Source organism: Pseudophryne corroboree, chromosome 2 (genome assembly GCF_028390025.1).
Source record: "Pseudophryne corroboree isolate aPseCor3 chromosome 2, aPseCor3.hap2, whole genome shotgun sequence".
Taxonomy (NCBI): Eukaryota; Metazoa; Chordata; class Amphibia; order Anura; family Myobatrachidae; genus Pseudophryne; species Pseudophryne corroboree.
In genome coordinates, this window is record NC_086445.1 from 287,488,188 (window position 1) to 287,493,723 (window position 5,536).

The following is a 5,536-nucleotide window of genomic DNA, read 5'->3' on the forward strand; positions in this document are numbered from 1 at the left end:
AAGATCATACATGTTAACATTCAACAATATGCTATGTCGGCATGCCCTCTTATGGAGTCTATGTAAGTCATTAGCAAAACCAAATGCTCCGTCTACATACAGTACAGCGCAGGCACAAGGTCACCATGCAATAAGTGATATGCTGGCCACACTCTTATACCTAAGCTTCCTTTTGATGCTTGATCCAAAGAATGTATCACTAACAATGACATTACTGTGAAGTGAAGGAGAGATGATTAGGATGGTCACCTGTAACATACATGTAATGTTTCTGTGTCATGGAAAAACAAGGATAGAAATGTTATGGAGTCACCTTCATTGTTGTCCTAGTTGATAGGATAACCAGAAGAGTAGCTTTGGGTGGAGTGTCATGAGATGAAATGAAAACCAAAAAGTTATGTACCCTCCAGGTTCCATTCTCAGCAGTCCGGCTGTCGGTATAATGGTGCCACGTGGTGCCACAGGGCACCGCCATGCTCACTGTCCACTTAACATCTCTCCAACACATCCAGCGGGTATAAACAAGTCGAATGGATGTCAATACCTATTCCCTGTGAATGTCACCTTGCGGGCCCACCTTACAGGTTTATATACGCTGGTATTGAATAATACATTTCTAGTGCGCCAGCAAAAAAGACAACTCTTTCTTCTTCTCCTCTTTATACGCTCAAGGGTTACCTATCTATCTATCTATCTATCTATCTATCTATCTATCTATCTATCTATCTATCTATCTATCTATCTATCTATCTATCTATCTATCCACACAACGGAAAATGACTAATTCAGCCTGTTAAAGAGCTTTATTTACTTATAAAATATAAGTGGTGAAATAGAGGAACATTTACTAGACAGTGATAAAAACGGAGAAGTGAGCCAGTGGATACATTTCCCCATCAACCAATCAGCAGCTCTGTATCATTTTATAGTATGTAAATTATTTATGTTACATCAGTGCTGATTGGTTGCCATGGGCAACTTCTCCACTGGCTCACTTCTCCGCTCTTATCACTGCTTAGTAAACGTACCCCTCAGTTTAGAAATTCCTGTCACTTACGTTTCCCCTTTACCTATATATTGAGGCACTCTGTACAACATTGCTTTATAGTTCATTTTCTACACTAGTCTCATTTTTTTAAAACTAGAAACTCATGTACATCCAGTTGTAAGTGATGTATAAAATGTATATTTAAGATAGCTGTAACTCTGTAGCTTTGCTGCTGGTTACTATGACATCACACCTAGCTTGTGACATCACTAGCCTGTGCCATCACAATGCTTCTTCCTGTAACATTCTATCTACAGCTGCTGACGTTTCCAGTTACCATGCAGGAAGACAGGTAGGAGGAGGTGAGTCCTAAATAGCAGGGTATGATGGAGAGGGGTAAGGAAGACAGAGTGCAGTATAGTCAGCTGAAAGGCAAGACATGATAGACAGACCAGGGAATACAGGTACAAGGACACATAATTAGGAGAAGCGCAGTAAGGAACGGCATATGTAGGAATAAAAATGTAGCTTTACAGGAATAAAGAGGGCAGTATGGAGGATAAGCACACATACAGGGGATGCAGGTAACCTGAGGCAGAAACGTGGCTTTGGGATAAAATGAAAAAGTTAATATAATAGATAAATGGGATATTGATAACTTTGAAAGTATGTTGTTTGGTTTAAGGAAAACTGGGAAACTGGTTAACTCATGGATGTTTTATTGTACTTAAACTAGTACTATGCTTATTGATAGCCTTGTGTTTTTTAGATCATCATATGGATTCTGGCAAAGAGATTTGCAGAGTGTCGGGTGACCGGCAAAGAGATCTGCAAAGTGTCAGTTGAAGACGACGGGAGGGGTCGCAGAGGCAGCAAGGACTGGAGTATAACATGCAGAAGGTAAGTTACCATACTTGTGTAATTATGTGGGTGGTGGGTAGTATTGAGAGCACAGTACAAAACACAGACTATGGTGCAGGAAAGCGGATGATATAAAACATGCAGAAGGGGGCAGCTCAGTATAGGACATACAGATGGAACGGGATGGGCACGGGCGGTGCTAGGGTGTTCGACGCCCCCCTGCAAACTATAAATTTGAGCCCTCCCATACTTTGTAAAGTGACAGCAAGCTGCCTGAAAAAGGGGTGTGGTCTCACATAGAAGGGGTGTGGCCACACAATAGTACTCCCAATTGAAATTACGCCACACAAAACCATAATCTTATTCACATTACATCAAAAGTAGTGCCCTGATTCATAGTATGCCACATAGTATTGTCCCTTATTCACATTACATCACACAGTAGTGCCGCCTAGTTACATTACATCACACAGTATTGCCTATTATTCACATACAGATGAAGCCACGCTCATTGAGTTAGGAGCTGATTGGCTGGTACTTTATCTCTCTCCACTTTATCACTCTGATACATTTCTCCCATAGAATAACCAAATGATGAAACGGGATATAATGGTATAAATTATGTGAATTGGGGCTGTAATAAGTGACTGATTCACGATCTTTCCTATAATGTGTCACAACTGAGGGCTGGTGTTGGTATCGGGAAGCCTCAGTTGTAGGTGCTGACGGGTACCTGAACTTAGGAGGTGAGATGGGACTCCTGGACATGCGCTGGGACTGCAGCACCAATGCCCGAAGGCGTGACCACGACAAGGGGAGGTAGCTTTAAGGGTTTTAATTAAATAATAAAAGTCATAGAAGGTGCAAGAAAACAATAACCATCAAAGAGTGTCTCTGAATTCCTACTGGTTTGAGACCAGTGACTTAGGAATTGGGTTAGGGTGTTTTATGATGCTTGAGATTGTAAACAAACTTAAACGTGATGCTAGGGATCGCAGGGACAACACTTAGCTGTAATGGTAGATTATCTGAGAGTAGTGAAAACAGAGTACCGCTGGAGAAAAGCTACTGGAAGCCAAGGCATATACTTTGCCCACGCAGGGTGCAAATAGCAAGAAAGTCAGGATGCACCACTGAGTGTAATCACAGGAGAAGCAGGCTGTACCGCAGAGTATATTCACAGGAGAAATAGGCTGCACCGCAGAGTATATTCACAGGAGAGTTGGACTGCACTGCAGAGTATAGTCACAGGGGAGTCAGGCTGTACCGCAGAGTGTACCCACAGGAGAGTTGGGCTGCACTGCAGAGTGTATCCACAAGTGAGTCTCTAGTGAAGCTGAAGACTGGAATCACTGGAAAGACAATTGAAGCACTGACAATTTCCTGGGTGCTGGGACAGGATGTTTATACCTGCTGGTGAGCAGGCATTGGCTGACAATTAGACACAGGCACCAGCAGCGCAGCGGATTGGTGAGAAAAGTGACATGTGATTCTATCCAACATGGCTGCGCCTGTGACAGAACTTGAAGGGGAAAGAACCATGTGCCAAACAATAATGGCGGCGGAGGCCGCAGCAGCAGAGAACTCTTTGCTCTCCCACATACGCACAGCAGCCACAGAGATGACAGTGATGGCCGCGGCACACAGGGGACGCCACACACAGCTTCCATGCGGCAGGATCACGGGCGCAGCGGTGACGGCCGCGACGGGGCTGAGAGGGCCATACTAAGCTAAGTGAACACACTAATAAGGCCACTGAACCAGCGCTGCGGGAACACAAAAATGAACTGTAAAACAAAACATAGTTATGAGCCGGCCCTGGCACGCTGAGCCAATCTCAGGAGACGCCTAACTGGTAGAAAATGGCGTCCAGACAGTCCAGTTACCCGGATCGTGACATAATAAAGGTGACATAGTCCTTTCCCTGGAGTCCTTCTCCTTACCACTCAGGGGGCCGATTCAGATGCGTACACAAAGCTGCTGTTGCACTCAAGTGGCTCAATTCTTTATCACTGCGCACAAAATGCGATCAAGCTCCCATAGAGTATCCCATCGCAAAGTGATTGACAGGAAGTCGGCATTTGGGGAGTGGTAATGGGGGTGGCTAACTGTACATAGGCGAGTCAGGTCCGTTCAAATGCCGTTCCGTGCATGTGCATAAATTACCCATTGCGACCTGTGTTGCTGCTGGAGAGACTCCTGTGTCTAGGAGACTTGTTCAGCCTACGACTGCTCAAACTCATGATGCAATTGCGAACGGCAAGATTGTAGCCACAATCGCTTCAACAACCACAACTGAATCAGGCCCACAATTACACCATTATATTTTACTATTTTATTGCATCTAACAACTAAGGGGTCAATTTAATTAGGTGCGAGTTTGTCTTAGAACAGCCGAACTTTCCGGTAGCCCCATAGTCTGAATCTGGCAACGAAGGGTGTGAGTTTGGGTGCTGTTGAAACGTCGCAACAATGGTAACTTGTACCTAATTGGATTGACCCCTAAATGTTACAAATTTATAGCTTTTATTATTTACTGGTCAAATTTCTTTTCTGATGGTACCCAATAATTACTATAATAGAGAACTTATTCCCCCCAATGTGTGTATTGTATAAAAACAATGGGCCCTTAGGGATAATTGTCCTTATTTTAGGCATTTTCCATGTCCTCAATAGTTAGAGGTACATATTTACATAGAGAGATTTTTCTCTCTACACAACCACACCACTGTTTGCAGTTTGTCTGTCTGCTTGTTCATCCACTAACAATGTTTTTTCTTCTCTTCCTCTTCATCTACACGCAGTGGGTGATGCCTGAATTTCCTGGGAGGAGAGCCTGCGGACACCTGCTCCAAATGTTGGGACTTATGTATTACCTATGAGGAGATACGGTAAAGATGCCAGCCGTCGGGTTTACGGCAGTCAGAATACTGACACTGGGATCCCGACACTCTTCAGAATCCCGATGTTGGAACTCCGAATATGCAAGGATACTGATGCCCATATCCCCACGATCCTAGGTTTGGGGCGGGGGGGTGAGGTTTAGGCATCAGGCACGGGCAGGAGGGGTGGGTGGTTAGGATGCGGTGGAGGAAGGGTAAGATTTAGGTGTCAGGTGGGGGTTAGGTTTAGGCGTCAGACCGGGGGGTTTAGGTTTATGCTGTGGGTGGGGGGAGGTTAGGGTTAGACTCCAGGTAGGGTGGGTTAGGGTTAGGCACCCCCAGGTGTGGTTAGGCTGTGGGGGAGGGCGGGTTAAGTTTAGGCAGTAGGGACGGATGGGAGGGTGGTTAGGCTGTGGGGAAGGGGGGGTTAGGTTAAGGCATCAGGGATGGAGGGGAGGGTGGTCAGGCTGTGGGAGAGGGTTAGGTTTAGGCGTCAGATGGGGGGGTTAGGTTTAGGCTACAGGTGGGGAGAGGTTTGGGTTAGGCTGCGGGTAGGGCGGGTTAGGGATAGGCACACCTGGGGTTGGTTAGGTTGCAAGGGAGGGTTAGGTTTAGGCATCATGCGGGGGGATAGGTTTAGGCATCAGGTGGGGGGTAAGGTTTAGGCATCAGGCAAGGGGGTTAGGTTTAGGCTGCGTGTGGGGGGAGGTTAGGGTTAGGGGGCAGGTAGTGTGGGATAGGGTTAGGCATCCCCGGGAGTGGCTAGTCTGCGAGGGAGGTAGGGTTATTTTTAGGCAGCAGGGAC

General features: G+C 45.8%; 1 long non-coding RNA gene across 1 annotated transcript; it reads left to right on the forward strand.

The window, feature by feature from the left end:
- The first annotated feature begins 1,292 nt into the window (after positions 1-1,292).
- Positions 1,293-4,901, forward strand: LOC135050736 (uncharacterized). Its single transcript, XR_010241776.1, has 3 exons — positions 1,293-1,350; positions 1,758-1,888; positions 4,654-4,901. It is a non-coding gene; the product is annotated as an uncharacterized LOC135050736 (long non-coding RNA).
- The last annotated feature ends 635 nt before the right edge of the window (positions 4,902-5,536 follow it).